Here is a 17154-nt window from a genome sequence, read left to right as displayed (position 1 = left end):
TGTTAAGTACTACACTATTATCAGTGTACCTTTAGGTCTCTCTCTCTCTCTTAGGTAATATCATCCTCACCAAAGGATTCCTATTTAATGCTGTAATATATTATACCATTATTCCTCATTCCTTTTAATCCGAATTCTAACCCAGCTCTCCCTAAAATCTTTGAGATTAACAGGTTGTGTTTGCAACTCATAGTGGAAAGGATACCCAGATAGCTTCCAAATCACAGGTAGAACAGCAGTTCAGTGATTCATTTCTGTTTCCCAGAACTGGCTAAGTTAATGAAGTTTCCTTGGAGTGGATACTTAACAAATTGCTATTTTTCTTATATACAGGTCAGAGTTTAAAGCCAAATTTAGGCTTAACCTTTTAGAAGCTAAATTGAATTTTAGAGATAGATTTAGCTAGAATATTGTATTAAATACAGGATCACATTACATTATAAATAATGGCCCTGAAAAGCCAGACTCAGCTTGCCTGTAGCTGAGTATTCAATGTAAATATATCCATTTACTTTGAATATAAGCAGTGCCACATTGTACAGTGGCTTCAGTGGAAACAGGATCAGGTTTCAGCGAGAGAACTGGTGCCCACCCCACTTCATACTCTGTCTTATAATGTCACACACTGGAAAAAAAAAACAGTTAAAAGCTGGGCATGTGAAATTCTTATAGCTTATCAACTGAATAACTTATTTTCCATGTATTTTAATTATTCCCCAGCTTTGTATATTGGCAGCTTTATGTACTGGCAGTGCTGTTAGTCTACAATCAAGCACAGGCCCTGGTGCAGGAGGAGAGACTGAGACATACAATGCCTTGGAGCTTTACAGCCTAATCAGAGGTGAGAAATTGTTAGAATAGGGTGAAAAGCAAAAACTGTTGCTGAACAAGTACCGAACTGTGAAGATATTTCACCCTGCCATTAAATGAAATAAAGAAGTGATTTTTTCCTAAACCACAGCCAAATAATTGAAAATAATAAATTTAAAAAAAAAAAAAAAAGAAAATGCTGAAAGGTTTTATGGGATGAGTGAGGAAAAATCCTGCACATACAAAATAAGAATTTCAAGTGTCTCCAACTAATATTTTCAAGCAAATGCAAACTTGGCCATTTCTATGAAAGTGAATGAATAACCAGAAATGTTTGTCAATAGATGTGTATAAGATATTAGCAAACCCTTTGCCGCTATTGACTTTTCTTTCAGAAAAAAACCCTTAAATTATGCATTAGAAATCCATCAGATAATTATATGCCTAGAAAAGGAAGACAAATTTGTATGGGGTTAGATGAGCTTTGCATAACTTGTCTGAATCCTCCTCATGCTTAGTTTATCACATGATACCCAACTACACCAAAAAAGAAACCTGAACAACTAAAACAGGTAATAAAACAAAAATAAAATAATTTCTCAAAAATGTGAATTACAGTAGTGCAATGTATATTTAATTTTGCAAACAACTATGGAATACTAAAATATCCTTGTTTTCACACATTTATGTTCATTTAAATAACTTTTATAAGCATTTGTAAGCATTATGTTTTGCACTGTAAAAACTCTCCAAGCATGATAAAAAATTGCAGACCCAAAGCCCTCTTTCTGTATAGGAGCACCTATAAAGTGAGGCAATTATGATTTTCAGGATACCTTTCAAAGACAGGTTATAAATAAATGCACATGAGATGTAATGTCACATACTAGACCATTATTATGTTGAACGTGAGTTTTGTGATGATTACTCTAGATAAAAATGTAAAGAAGTGTATAGAAAGGTGTACTCTGTGTACTAGACTGTACTATACAGTGCCATGTTTACATGTTAAATTCAGAAGAATTATATTTCTGGTATTTTTTAATTTCTCTGCTTATCTGTGATAGCTCTCTATACTGTCATCTGCAATTTTTACATAACAGTAGATAGTAGTTATGCACCACTCTGCTTCAGAAAAAAATAAAACATTTTAGACAGGTTTCTAATGACTGCAAACAGTGAGCATTTTTCACAGAGACATCAACATCAGACTGGCTGTATTTTGAAATACTGAAAATATTAAACGATCCAAAATAACTTTAAATAACTGTCAGTTTAACTTAATCTTCACACCATATGGTTAGATTGTTTCTCCCAAGTTTTGTTTCTCATCAAACCTACAAGTAACTGTGTTTTTAGCTTTAACTCCCATCACGGGCAGCAAAGCCATGTACAGAGTCTGCCAAGAGCACTTGATTGTAGAAAATGTATAATATCTGTACAGCTCATACCCCTGAAATTCTGAACTTGCACATAAATTTTATTTTGGTCAGCAAGGTTTGTGATTCAATCTCCTGTTAATTAACGAAGACTTTAAAAAATTTATTGGAAAAAAGACACTGTATTTACTGCTCAAGCCTAGATAATGTTCTGCCAAGGCATCCGCTCCTACAGTTCTTTTTGAGAGGGATTCACCACTAATGTGCATATCAAATATGTTTTAAGAGCTTGACAGATCAGTACCAAAATGACAACATTCATTACTGTGACCCAGAAGTATGCATTTGATTTAAAAGTGCAACTGAATCACAATACTGTCAAGACACTAGAAAAGCATATGGTACATTAAAAAAAAATAAAATCTAAACGCATATTCCAATTTTGACCTCAGCTCAAGCCCAAAATATGACTGCAAACTTTACATGCAGGGTAAAATTTTCCTTACACTTCACTGCTTATCTTGGAGCTGTTTAAAGGCTAAATTTTCTGCCAAGTTAGTTCAATTATTTTGACAAGGTTATTCCGTGACAGAACATGCCTTTATCTCTCCTGAGATAGCATTTGATTGATGATCTGCTGATGTCACAGGAGAAGCTGATCAATACTGCAAAGCCATAACTTCCACCTACAAGCAGATCATCACCCCCAGCACTTAAACTCGCACAGAATGTTGGTGTGCTCAGCACACAGGAATTAAATCCAGTTTCACTTACTGCAAATAGAAGTTACTCCTCTGGCCCAATACAGCCGTGGAGGCAATGACATCCTCAACAGAATTACTGTAGATGGAGAGAGCCCTAAATTTCACAGTGCAATGCCTACAGGATTGCATTTACTGGGAATATGTAATACTGACTGCCATCTAGCACATGCCATAACTATGCCACTGCTGCACTCCAGCATGCTGGAAGTATGGACTAGAATACACTATGGCTTGTTTTTGTTTGGCAAGGCCTTGTATTTAATTTATTAAGCCTACATTTTACTTTTTGGTTTTTCTACTCCATATTCCCCTCCTGGCAGCTATGCATGAAAAACTCTCAGGGGGTTAAGTTCACTGTAACAGTGAAGAAAAACACATGGGCAGTACAAACAATTTGCTCCAAAACACATTTTGGTAATCCCACATTGTTTTTAAATGTGTGTTTTCACTGAAAACAAAGGAATCTAAGACCTTCCCTATATGTTTTAAATTTGGGGAATGTTTGATTTCCCAAAAGCACAGTGCAACTCTCTCAGGAGGTCTCTAACAAATTTGAAAACAAACAAACATTCTTGTGCACAAGTTTTGAATAACGATTTAGACAGTATTTTAAATGTAAACTGCTGGCTGTGCATTTGACAGGATTTTGCTGGCAGTCATTCCAGTATTTATTTCTCCTTCAGAAGGCCTCTGAGTAACAGGAGATAAAATATTCTTTTAAACAGAGGGTAAAAATTAAAAAATACACAGAACAATAAATATTTGAAGACAGGTCAATGCAGCTGTGGTTCCTAGAGCTGCATTACACACTATTACTTTCATTACATTGAAAATAAGACAATTTCAAACTAAGAGCCTATCTAAAAGGCAGAAGTTGTCTGAAGGCTCAATATTACTTCAGGCTCATTGAAAGGTAAAAGTCTTAGGCATTACAGGAATCAAAGTTGCAAACATGCATTTAAATATCCTTAAAAGCCCTTGATATTCCACATTTTGAACTCCAAACTCCACCTTGTAAAACATTGACATTGATTTAGAGAAGTAAAGGCAAAGTAGGTCTGTAAACATTGGCCATAAACCTGTCACAGCTGTTCCTGAGAAAACACTGCAGTCTAAACATCCCTCTTAAGATTTCTGTTGTGCAGTGCTGAAATCTGTTTTATTTCCATCTAAAATGATATTGCTGTATGGACAAGATTATAATTGCGAGTCTGAGACTTTGCATTTTTAAGATTATGGAAAAAAGAAAAAATATGCAGTCTCCTGTAGTGCACAATATCGAACAGCTTGAAGAATATGGGGAGTGGCACTGTGGTGTGCAAAAGAAATTTGTCAAACAAGCACAAACCTTGGCTGAATCCTGCTCACAATGATGTCAGCTGGAATTTTACTCCTGGCTTCAAAGAAAAGATAACAGTTTCTAAAACATATCACATGCTACCACTCATTTTAGAAAAGGACCAAAAATAGCATCTGAAAAATCATTTTGCCTCCTCTTGGACAGAGATGGAACTATAGCATGCAACCACAAGAAATCAACTGGCATCATCATGGCACATGCACTGTGCCATCAGCCAGGTGGGTCACTACAGAACAGATCAAGGCAAAAGGATGGAACCACTCATTTGATACATCTGCTTGAAAAGACTGCTTTAAATACAGTCAAGACAATCTAGAAAATACTAAAAAATTAAACACTTTATTTCCTTATGCTACGAGGCAGCTTCCTAACTACCTTCTTTGGCTTGTGTAGTGTCCAGCACTTCTTGTAGCATATATTAATCAGGAAATTAACCTGATGTTACTCTGCCTCACTACCACAGTATTTAAAGTAATTTGCATTAAAACCATGTAGTGTTGCTTAGTAACAGAAACAGTGGAATAAAGTCATAAATTGAGAGGAGGAAGCTGAGGAAGAAGGAAATTATAGCAGCATAAAAACTTTTATTGGCACTTAAGAGTATTTTTCCCTGATTGAAGCAGAATTCATGAAACAACTACGACCCCACAATAAAGACCTGTAATTAGCCCTTAAGAACTGACAGTTTTTCTGACAGTTCAGAAGGTGACTTTTTTTTTAATTTCAGGAAAGGAAACATCAAATCTTCTTTGGACTATCCAAAACTGAACACATAGCACTAGCTATGTCCAGTGCCAGCATTTCACTGGAGCTCCCAGTATAGAATAGGAGACTGATGTAACAATTTATAATTGTAATTAATTCTTGTCACCCAAACAGAGTTTTTAAAGTAGTAATATGCACTTCAGTACCTAGTACTTACATTGCGCTGCTCAATAATTCAAATATAGTGAAGAAATTATTGGAGAAAAATTACTGTGAAAGAATTTTAATAAATTCAGTCAAAAATATTGACAGAGGGATGTATGTTATAAGAGAAAAATCAATATTGCAATAAAGTCAAGTCTGCACAAAGTCATCCAGGCACTTCAACAATATTTGTACCATGATACATCTTTCTCTTAGTAGCCAAAACTTACTTCTACCCAGTCATGGAATTTAAAATGCTTTTCGTTTTCAAGTTCATACAACAAGGCTTAGCTAGAACAGAGAGATTCTACAATTTTTCATAGCAGGGACCACATTTAGACCAATCATCATATGGATCACATCCTTTTCCAATCAAAAAATCAGAAAACATTTCTGCAGCAACTAGATTACAGTGCTGCCTTAACTGCTTAATGCAGAACAGCAACATTGAGAAACTGCCAGTGAAATGGTGGGATGGGTGTGTGTTTGTGCGTGTTCTGTTGATTTTTGCATGTTTGTTTGGTTTGGGGGCAGGGATTTTGTATGTAGGGGGTGCATTTATTACAGTTGTTTTCTCATTTAGAAAAACCACAGATCTCATGGTCTGTTTTTCTTCTCCACTTCAAATACTCTTTATTTAGGTATAACCCTTTTTGTTTTGTTTCCTAAACATGGCCCCCTGTCTTCATATTCTCTAAAGTTATTAGAGTCTTGTCTTTGACTTAATCACATTATTTCAGTAAACCTGGAAAGGTCCTATCCTAAACCTATTATTTCAAAAAATTGCTTAAAACTTAAGACACACAACAGCTCGCTCCAAACACCACTGCAGAGGTCACCATCAGCATGCAACCCTAAACCAAGGTAAAAATCCAGCAGTCCTCATTCCAACCAAACAAGCAGACACTTCTGTCAAACAGGTAAGTATTGCAGGCCACTTTCTCTGTCCAGGAGAAGAGGTGACCACCTTCCTGTGCTTATGCTACACACTTCCAGACGAAGCAGGGTTTTCCTGTTCTGCTTTTCCAAGTGAGAGCACAGAGTTGTATAGAGTTGATAGGGAGAGAGCCCCACCAGAGCAGAAAGCTCAAACTTCTGTTCTATTCCATTTCACACATGTACCCTGTTTCCCCTGCTTTGTTGTCGACCTCCTCATTGTGTCTAATCTCCAAATTAATTGTTATGCACACAAGGGAGACAACTAAGTATTAGAGAAGTACTGAAACTAGACTTCAGTCTAGCCCTGCTTCTGTTTATACATGTAGTCTTCCATTTGCTAGAACACATTTCCTCTCAGAAAGCTATTTAAGAATGAAGAAATAGAATCTTTTGACCAAATCCCCTTAAAATAGCTACTTAGTTTACTACATCACACTCATCAACCCAGTATCATGTGTATCCACAAAGTCTCAACAAATTTCATTTAAAGTTTCATTGATAATTTATTGAACACTCCCCAGTTTGCCAAATTTTCCAAGAAATACAAATCTCCATGACAAAATGCCGCTGTGAAAGACAATTCTGTGCAAAGTTAGACATACAAATAAATCAAACTAAGACATCGCCCCATGTGATTTCCTGAGGGAGAATACCCCATAGGATTTACTAAGCTAGGAACAACATAATAAGAGACAATCTGTGAATTAATGCTCAAATCCAAACATAAGGACTTTATACACTAGAAGAATTACTTTTATCCTCACTAAAACTTTTCAAAAAATGTAAACACTGTTATTTATCAGCTCCCCAGTGAAAAATATTTGTGGCTTTCTTTTAAAAAATGATGAAGCAAAACAGATGCTTCAGTGCAGAGCGAAACAGGGAACAGTTGTTCTCTCGCTCTCCAGCGTGCCCATGCACATTATTTGCAATCATGCAAGGCCTCCTGAGGCCAAGTGCTGAGCTGGGGTGCAGCCCTGCTGCCCTGGGAGCTGTGCACGTGCAACTGAGATCAGGATTTGGCCACGTACTTGCTTTCCTGGCCCAACAAGCGTAATCCCTGAGACATAAATTCTTACAGATGCATGGACAAGCCCAGCCACAGCATAACTTCCCTGCTGGCAGGGCTCACATTCCCCGTGTAGAGTGCAGCTCACAGGGATGAGCTGCAAAAGGTGTTTGTCTTTCACCAGGACATGAAGTAAGATTGTCTGCTCATTTCATTTATCAGCTGCCACAAAGGGTAGGGAGCTGCTTGTAATTCTATCATGTTAAAGCTCACTAAACCATCAGCTTACCCCAGAAAACAGCACCATCCTCTTGCTGTCAGGCACCCAGTGGCCAGCGAGGCTGTGACATTGGTCCTGCAGGCTGGCATGAACTCACAGCTGAAGGGGAAGCCATTTCACCAGTCTCTCACTCCCCCAGCATGAAGAGATTGTTTTCCATCCAGTACAGGGTTCACAAAGACTGCAGCCCAAAAAGTGATGCCCTGGATCAGAAGAGGGGCTCTGGATGCTGCCCTTCCCACCCAGCTCCTGACAGGGCACTGCACCAGAGCACACATGGTCTGCAATCAAGCTCCTTGGGGAGCCACCGCAAGCTCCTGAGGGCACTTCTGTGCCTGAACAAGGCTGATGAGCACCACCTGGAGCCTCCCTGCCCTGCCTTGGCCCAGCACCCCATTGCAGCCCAGTCTGGGTTGTCCATCCCAGCCCCAGGGGCACTGATGGACACTGTCCTCCAGTCCCAGCCCAGCCTGTCTCCATCTCCGCAGCCCTGCCTGACTGTCCTACGCTGTGTGCCACACTGGTGCCCCTCACCAAGCCCAAACCCAAAAGAAGGAGCACTGATAGGTGTTGAGATTACTCTGGCAGGGTCTCTGGGGCTGAAAGCCAGCTGTAGCAGAGACTGGGATGTTAGTTTTCCACACGAGCTTACCCAACACTAGCATTGCATCCTCCATAAATCCCACTTCAGAATTCATAGTGAGAGAGCGTTAGGCTAGGATTGCCAAGATCATTTCAGTCTTGTTTTAACATCTAGCTGCTTTTTGAGACTCAGTCTCACCTGGGAGCAAGACTGAGTTTTGTAAAAGATTTAAGGTGATGAAGATTTAAGGTGATAAAGACTTAAGATAAACCAAAGGTTTTTCCCAAACTATGGTAGTCCATCTGACAAGCACTAAAAAACAGGTAGGGAAGAAATGTGCAGCACAGACAGGTTTGGCCTAGTGATAAAACCCCTTAGAGGAGGAAGGTCAAATAATGTATTGGAAGCCTGAATTTGCAGTTACACTCCTTTACCATTTTCTTCTTGGTTCATTAGGCAAGAAACCAGACCTGACTTCCATGTTTCAAAGTTCAGCCAATTTTATCCATTCATAAACAGCTTTTTCCAAATGTCACCATTTCTTTTTTTTCAACACCTATGAGGAAAAAATTTTGGCATCTGTAGAACTGGAAAATTTTAAGAGCAGGTAGCTTGGACACCTATCAGGAATGACACAGACTATCCAGCTTTGGGACAAAGCAATGGACTAGCTAACTCGTCAGAAACTTTCTGTGGGTTTAGAGACTCCTTCTGAGGCAGAGGGTGAACTGATGGAATAATTCACTTTTTAGACATCAGCTTCCTCAGTTCTTGTTGCAGTTCAAAACAGCAGGCAAAACCCCTGCCGTTCACTACAAACAGTGTTGGCCTTGTGCTAAGGTTGCAGTTCATGATACTGACAACATTAATTTATAGCAGACAAATACAGCCTGTGATAAGCTTGAAAAAATTAGAAAAGGCCTTGGCAGAGCTTCAGTACAAATTCAGCACAATGTTTTTTACTTCTTGTCCCTTGGGATGGTATTCCTCTAATAGGTGTTGTTTCACATGAAATCATTTAAGATTGATGCTCTTGAACTATCTTTGACTCTTTCAGAACTTGCTGTCTCTCCCATCAAACAGCTTACAAATGCTGATATCAGGATATACAGTTCAAAGATGGCAGGAGAGCCTCTGCTTTATGCTGTTAATTTGTACAGTCATGTACAGGCATGAGTGACTTATATTTACGACGAACCATTTGTCTTGTGAACACATGTATTTTACAAGGTTCATCATTTTCCCTACAGAGCTTGTGAGACCTTTGGTAACCTTGATACTAAGGACCTGAAAAAAGCATAAAAATTCTTCAAACCTTGCAGATTTGCAAGGAAACATGGGTTTATATTAGAAAACCTATGAGTTATTTGACCCTACATGTAAAATACAACTCCCTTCTCTCCTCCAGCCTTAAAAAATTGGTCTAGCCGGCAAACAAATGAGAAATTACTCCCTTCAGGATCCATACAAGAGTTAAAAAAACCAATCTGAGAGAGTTTACATCTGAATGATATTAGAACGAAACTTCAGAGGAGCAAAGATTTAAAAAGTGAGTAAAAGGTATCAAGGTTTCACTTCTGTTATTTAAAGAACTTCAATTTTTCTTTTTAAACAAACAAAATTTTCTCTTTTGTGAGAAATGGGCTACTTTATAATCAAATGATTGCTTTTTTTCCCCAAAAGGTCATAACCCTTAAACAGCTACTTTTTTAATATGCAATTTCTTACAAATGGAAAAAAATTATTAAGTACCTGAAATAGTATTAATGCAACTTAAAAAAAAAAAAAATCAACTTGTAACATTACCTAGTCCCCAGTAATGATCTGCAAAGAGCCCCATGCACTTGCATCCTTGTGACTGTATTGGAGTGTGGCCTCAGTCAGCACTTCTCAAAAGGGGGTCCTTAGGAAGCAGACACTTTCCTTCCTTTAAAAGAAATAACATACATTTAAACCATTTTTCCATGCAAGTAATTGGAAAATTACCACTTCTGTAATGCTAGAAAATTATGAAGGGAATGAAGGTCAGCACAATTTCATAGTGGACATAAACATATATAAACAAGGCAATCCTTCTCTAGCCATGTGGCCCAGCCACAAGCTTAAGAACTCCTGGTACAAGCCTATTTAAATTGCAGATTTTTATGGGGGTTTTTAATACTTTGTGTTTGTCAGGTTGCTTATATATGCTCCCATATATAAGCTTCCATTCTTGCAGTCTCTTAGCCTTCTGCCTGACTGCAGTTCCTCAGGGCAGAGTGAATTATAAAAGAAAAATGGTATAAATCAAAATTCCTTGTAGATTACACTGTGGGGGAAAAAATAGAGAGAAACACAATGCTCTTACTGCGTAACTCTCAATTATAGAAAAATAACATCAGTGAGAAAATTACTGCTTTCATAATTACTCTTCTCAATAATTGCTTTTTGAAATCCCATGGAAAGATCTCAGAATGCATTTGAAACTTTGAAGCAGTGAAGTAGATCAAAGTACATCTGTGTTTATTCTCTCTTACTAAGGAAGCTGTACGACATTTGACAGAATACAATGTGAATTGTGTGGAACTTGTAGGATCAAAACAGCAATAAACTTTAAGCAGTACATGTCTTGATAGATTTAAATACAAAATATGAATGTTATGTTGCCAGTTCAATGGATTGTGGTTTTTTCCTCTCCTCAGGATAGGTGTGCCATGTTTTAGACAAGAAACAAAAAAATTAGAAAAATGGTATTTTTTTTAGTCATGAAAAGTGTAGCTTTCCTGTATTTTAACCAAACTGTATTTGGGGGGAGAGAAAAAAGTTAAAACAAAGTCTGAATTGAAGAGAGAGGAGAAAGACATAGGACATGACTAAATGGATTAGATCACCTCTGGAACACAGACTTCCATCAGGAGTGTGTGTATTGCTACAAACACTATCACCAAATCTTCAATACAGAAATACTTCTATGGGTAGGAATAAATCAGAGCCAGCATTAACAAATGACAGTACCTTCTTTAACAGAGAGAACAAATGCAGAGAGATTAAGAACACCTTTTCTCTGTCATTCAGTGCTTTGACCAATGGGTCCATCAGGATATATGTTTCTTATATGGCCTGGCTACATTTGCTAGAGCTGTAGCTGGAAAGAAAGGGACCTTTTAGTGTTACTGGCCCAGCCTTTGCAATGAAAAACTCATAGAGGAGCAAAATACCGAGGAAGATGTTTTGCCTGGAAGCACAAGTTCATCCTCCGAAGCAACAATTACCCTCGGCTTTGTCAATTTTCCAACAACAGCTGCTAGTTATCTGTCATATGAATATGCTTTCAATATACTGTGCAGCTGGACCAACTTGAAACCAATTTGAAAAACATGTTTATAGAGAAAGGCAAAGGAAATGACCTGTAACATTGTAGACACAATATGTTCCACATGAGAGCTCCATCAGCTGAGTTTTTACCAACTCAGTTATTTTATTATCATTCAAGGTCTTCAGTTTTCATTGTGCTGCTCTTTGTTAGTAGGTCTAGGAAGCCTCTGACTTTCAATCTGTTTCTAATATTTTCTGTGGTTCTTTGGTCCCAGAGGAAAAGCAGCAGTAAAACAGCCATTTAAGTGAATGGCTCTACCACACATTCCTGTGCAACTACAGAGGAGTGCAATGACTAAACCAGGATTTTCTTGCCTTGTAGGTGTGTGAGAAGAATGAGCAAGCAGGTATTTCCTTTCTTTTGTGGCCATGAAGAGACAAGAACGAGCTTCAAAGGAGAGGTGATATGAAATGGTTCCAAATAAATGGTTTTTCTTCCAAGCAAACTCCCCGTAAAATCTGATGAATCTGCCTTGAACAAAGTGATCCACCTTCCACCCATCCACCACTCATATCAGAATTTAATGAAATGTGACAGATAGACTACAATTCTAACTATTCTGGATGTTAAGGTCCCATCTTTGAATATAATGAAGGAGAAAGTTGGTGAAGAGAGCACTGTCTCATCTTTCTGCATAAATTCTTAATTCGATCCAGAATTATTTGCAGTAAGCCAAACTAATCACCTTTGTTTCATGACAAAATCTCTTATTTCAATTCTCAGAAGCTTGTTATTCAGTGAGGGGGAGGTATTGAACATCATGACCTATTCTTATTTCCCTGATTGAATAACCATTATCAGTTTCTTCAAACATGAGAGAAGTTCCAGCAATTAACTTAATTCAGAAAATACGAAGGTAGCATAAAGGAAGCAAAATATATAATTAAAAATTGTGTATGAATCAGAAACAAGCAAAATCCCAAACTTCTGTTGCAAGCCTTCCAGTGAGAAAACAAAGTCAAATGTTTGACATACAACATACTGCAACATCCTGAACATACCAAGCGTCAGCTTTGCTTAGGTAGGAAAATCTTTGGCAGCAAACCAAGAGGAAAAAATTCCCCAACCCTTCTACAAGCAGTCTGCTGCATAGTAGTAAAAACCAGCCAAGCACAACAGGGAAGGAACATCATCTTTCACTATGAAATTTCTCAAGGTAGTAGTATTATGGGGTTTTATAGGGGAAAAATAGCATATATATATTTTCCATATTTTTACATATTTGAATCCAGGCTCCTGGACCAGATCTCCTAATGTCATTTGCATCAAACGAGCAGCTGAGCTGCTCCATGGCTGGAGTGCTTAGTCACAGAACATCACGGGTGTGACATACTGGCTGCAGAATACAGCACTGGGCCTTGGGATGCCTTTTCCATGAGACACTACAGCAACATTTCCACATCAAAATATATACTTTAAAAAAAAAAAAAATTAAATAATTCACAGAAATTGAAAGGATTTCAGGTAGCTGTGATGTTTCAGGAGGCAGTGGATCAAAGTGTGGTCTCCCTCTCTACTCCTTCTTCATTCCTTCCTAGCAGATCTGATTTCAGAGCTGGAAGCTGAGGAGTGCAGAGAAATGTAAGTAAGAAGCAGACATAAATTAGTAGCAAAAAGCCTCTGTCTAAAACTGGACCTGCACATTCCCAGTGTTTTTGTATTACAACCCAGATTTACAAACTGTTTCAAATTAGCTGGTAAAAAGAATATTTTTTTTATTATGTTTTACCAAGCAAAAAAAAGCAAAGTGATTTAACTTAAATATCTAGACTTGCCTGGGTGTAATATGGAAGAATCTGGACACTGAATGTAAAGCAGTTATCTTATCTGTGATGCCTAAACATTTCCATGTGTACAGACAAAAATATTTCCCAAGAATGGTGTTGTTTATGTTCTGCAGCTTGCTTGTTTTTCCTTCACTGAACTCCTTTTCATACAAGTTTAACAGAGATTTTTCCAACTGAATTAATTTTCAGATAAATTCATGAAACTGAGATTTGACTATGGCTACAGGATGAAATTGTTTGTACTCTGTATCAGTTTTCCTTTGTTTCACGAAGCCTACTGTTTACTGGAGAATAGCAAATTAATAATTTCTAGAAAAGTCCAATTTTATCTTTTGTAGTTGAAATCCTATGCATAAAAGGAACTTTTCATCTGGGCGAAAATCCATACCTCAGTCAGATTTTGTTCCACACACCTCAGTAGCACGAATGTGATTTATTGTTAATGTTTTCCCTGTGATGTCTCACAAATACCTAATACACTTGCTTAAATCAGACAGGTTCCCTGCTCAGTCTGAGCTTTGTTTACTTACATGTTCATAGAGGAACAAAGAGTGCCAAGATTAATTCATTCAGCTTAATTTGCTATCTCATACTCTTGTAATGAGCAAGCTCTCACTACAGTTTTTGCAATTAGCATGTTTTAATAAGGCTGTCCAAGTATAGATTATTAGCCCAATTAATTGCTTTGGGAAGGGTTTTATGAATACTTCTAATCAATTAAGAACCATGAGTCTTTTGAAAACAAATATATTCTTACATGAACAAATTGATGTGCAGAATCTATTTGAATTTTTTTGTTTGGTTTTTTTTTTTACATGCTTCTTTGGGTTTGCTGTGTTGTTTGTTTGGTTTTTTTTTTTCTTTTTTGCAATATGACATAGGAAATCTAACTGCAAACTCCTTTAGAAAGTAAGAAAATAACTAATTTTAATGACCTTTTAATGTATATGTTTCGTTAGGGAAGAAGCCAGAGAAATAGCCAAAGTCTTATTTGATTAGAGTGGAGTTCTACTTTCTTCTGCAGCTTATGAATTTTGGTTACTTAGATAGATGCAAACTTTATTAGAGAAACTTTACTAGTTTCTAAATGGTCTTGTTTTTCTGAAATGGTAGAACTCCCTGACCTTTGCCCAGGTGTAACCACTGTTGATACAACCTGTCTCTCAGCAAAGGGAACTGGATTTCAAAATGGTTCAGAGTTGAAGGCAACTATCCAAGCCCTAAGCTCAGACTTTATCAAGTCTGCAGATGAAAAACAAGCCATACAGGAGAAGAACGTTCATGATTTATATCACCCATGAAGGCCATCACATACAAAAAGCAAAACAGAACAGTAAATTATCCAGCAATCTGTAAAAAGAAATTTCAGTTAGGCCTAGGGGTGGAATCAAGCTGCTCAATCCGCTCTCTTCCTTGAACCTTCCTTGTTGATGGGGTTTTTTTAAGCGTCTTGGACTCTCCCATTATCTGTCATCTGCCTTCACTCCCACTGGTGGTGATCCTGCTGTGCTCTGTTAACACCAGTATAGCACCATTATCTGCATCGTATTTAGTAGGATGAAATGGAGATTCATCTGCCAGTCTAAATCCTTCTGTTAAAACTGGAGGTGGATGAGAGCACACTGACAGCCTGATTTACCCTCAGCCCCTGCAGAGCCCAGAATGGGAACTAGGGGAATACTGAGAAAGACAACATGCTAACCATCCGAATTAGAAACCCTGGAGAGGCCTCTGCAGTGGGCAGATACTCTTGTATCTTGTTACAGAATAATTCCAGCACCACCTCACCAGCATCTGGTTCTGGCATTGTTGGAGACATTATATAGGTGTAAACGATGTGCTGAGGAACTCCTAGACCCATCAGATAGATACTGTACAAATATGGGAGTTGAAAGTTTCAACTGGCTTCTATTAATCAGAGCACTTAGGGTTCGGTTACTCATGTACTTTTTTAGGTTATGACTTTTTTGCTGTAGTCATAATCTCTCACTGTATACCACGTGCTGACCTCAGCACCTTAAAAACCGTAAGGGAAAGGACCTTATGCTTTTGTGTATCTTTGAGCTATGGCTGAGTCCTGCCATGACCCTGCCAACCTTACAGAGTCCAGGGAATAGGCCTGAGTAAGAGAACCAGCCAGTTTTTTATATGACAGAAAGCTTAGCCCAAGGACAAGCTAATTAAGCAGAAGATGTCCATTACCAATGAGTGTAAGGTCAGTCCTTCTCACTGCTTCATTAAATATCTTTTTTCTGTTTGGCACTAAACAGATTCTTGATTCTTAGTTTCTGGAATTCTGGAACTGCAAATACTTTTATTCATTTCTTCTATATTAGTATGTATCACACTTTTTTCAAACAAATAAGAATTTGAATGTATATTATATATTCAGCTTCTAGCTAGGGTAATAAAGTACTTTCTAAATCCTAAGCAAGCTGTGCATGGATCATATAATGAAGCTGCAATACTACAGTCTTTATCTGACTACTAGAGGTCAATGGTAAAAATACGGTCTCTATGTCACAGAAGACACATTGGCAAGAATCCACTGACTCTACAAAAGAAAAGTTATAGGTTTTGCTGTTTCTCACCTGATGAGTCAACAGCAGTTGTACAAACTCATCCCAAAGTCATGAGAGCTGCCTTTTTTTTGCTCCATACCCAAGATCTCATTACTTCCATTCTTTTCTCTCCTTATTCATTACTTGCTCAGATGTTAAGTAGCATCTGAAAATGTGAAAAAAATAAAAAAAAAAGAAGATACCTACACATAGCTATCAAACCAGTAGGATATGAGCATGTCCCAGGGCCCTACAGTTGAAAAAGCCTTTGATGAATTAAAAGATGCAATATTAATAATATATAAATCAAGAGAAAGTACCAAGAAAGCTTGGAGCACATGCTGGATAGCAGATTCTGCTCATCCTGGCCTCTTCAAAGTACTCTCAAAGGTCTTCAGAATATATTCAATAGTATTACTCTTCAAACCTATGGTTAGCATATATTACCTTAACAAATAAATGATCATAAGAGGGTCCCCATACATCAAACACATGTGCCTGGACTGGGACCCATGATAGGATTTAGGCATTGCTGATCTTTTGGAACATAATAAATATCAAACAATATTAAGAATATAAATTTGTTAATCAGGGATTATAAAACTGACAATATTTTGTGACTACAAGATTGTGGACTTTTTAAAATGTAGATCAACAAACTATATGATTCAGGAAATCTGTATTTACCGAAACTCCTAGAAAAATAGACATTATTTATCCTCAGATTTTTGGACTCAGTTTGATAACAAATGGGATGAAAGACTTCATAGGATAAAGGATGCTTCTGAAATGCTAACACTGATGTGTATTTTTTCCTTTTATCACTCTGTGGTTAGCCTTCATAAGCTTTTCAAAGTGGAGTACCAGAGTATTTCTATTCAAAAAACTGAAATAAGAAATTACTACAAAGATGAATTTCAGCTGGAATATAGCCAATTATTAACAGGGAATGCTCTTTGTGAGTGACAACATCATAGGAGGCTGTATTTTTAATCATCTAAAAAGCAAACAACTGCAAGAAAATTGCAATAGCTGACACTGGTTTTCAGTTTTGCTTACCCTAAGACAAAATACGTGTCCTAAAGGAAAATACTACATATTCTCATTTTGGGACTCAGCTGGTTTTGTTACTTTCTTGATTAGACAAAAATTGATTTTTCCCTCTGAATCTTTTCAAAGACATAGGTAATGCAAGCTCTGCTCTCTGTGATAAGGCCAAGATTTACTCAGCCATGGCCAACTGATGTGCTGTTGGCTTGTAATCAGATGCTAAAAAGAACAGATGGCTTACACAACTTTAATTTGCTATTTTATTTATCCTTATGCTGCCCCTTTATCATGTAAGTATTAAACATTTATATTATACAGTTAGAAAGACAAGACAAGACAATTTAGAGCTAGTTTATGAACTAATCTGA

The 17154-nt window shown here is 37.5% G+C and overlaps 1 long non-coding RNA gene across 1 annotated transcript in view; it reads right to left on the bottom strand.

The window, feature by feature from the left end:
• Nucleotides 1–4815: 4815 nt before the first annotated feature.
• The window catches only part of LOC135419669 (uncharacterized), a 15773-nt gene continuing 3434 nt past the window's right edge, over nucleotides 4816–17154 (bottom strand). Inside the window, exons 2-3 of the long non-coding RNA XR_010433079.1 lie at nucleotides 15767–15902; nucleotides 4816–12950 (exon numbers count right to left, since the gene is read on the bottom strand). This is a non-coding gene — a long non-coding RNA (uncharacterized LOC135419669). The remainder of the gene's footprint in view (nucleotides 12951–15766; nucleotides 15903–17154) is intronic.

This window comes from Pseudopipra pipra, chromosome 10, assembly GCF_036250125.1.
Source record: "Pseudopipra pipra isolate bDixPip1 chromosome 10, bDixPip1.hap1, whole genome shotgun sequence".
Taxonomy (NCBI): Eukaryota; Metazoa; Chordata; class Aves; order Passeriformes; family Pipridae; genus Pseudopipra; species Pseudopipra pipra.
This window is presented reverse-complemented; position numbering and strand designations above follow the sequence as displayed.